The sequence below is a fragment of the Eurypyga helias genome, unplaced genomic scaffold (assembly GCF_000690775.1).
Source record: "Eurypyga helias isolate BGI_N326 unplaced genomic scaffold, ASM69077v1 scaffold21956, whole genome shotgun sequence".
Classification (NCBI taxonomy): domain Eukaryota; kingdom Metazoa; phylum Chordata; class Aves; order Eurypygiformes; family Eurypygidae; genus Eurypyga; species Eurypyga helias.
This window is the reverse complement of record NW_010256360.1, coordinates 3,639-3,995: the sequence shown is the minus strand read 5'-3', so window position 1 is coordinate 3,995 and position 357 is coordinate 3,639.

Below are 357 nucleotides of genomic sequence, written 5' to 3'. Positions count from 1 at the left end.
GGTTGGGGGTGTTTCCTGGGGCTCCCCAGGGACATTTCTCAGCGCTGATGAAAACCCAGCAGAACAAAAGGGCTACGGAAGTTCCCCGTGCCAGGGATGCACGCTCCGACCCGGCACAGAGACCACAGCCCCCCCTTCGGCCGGGCTGGCGGAAGGGTGGGCGCTCCCCAGGCTCTGCAGCGTGTCTTTTGGGGGGTGTTGGAAAGGCAGCTCTGCCTGGCAGGAGCGCTCCTCCTCATCCCGGCACGGAGCAACACCTCAGGGCTCGGAGACCCTCGGGCCGAGGGGCAGATGTGGAGGGAGGGGGTGACGAGGGGGAGCTGCCCCACGCAGCTGGGGCCGGCCGCTCTCTCAGCG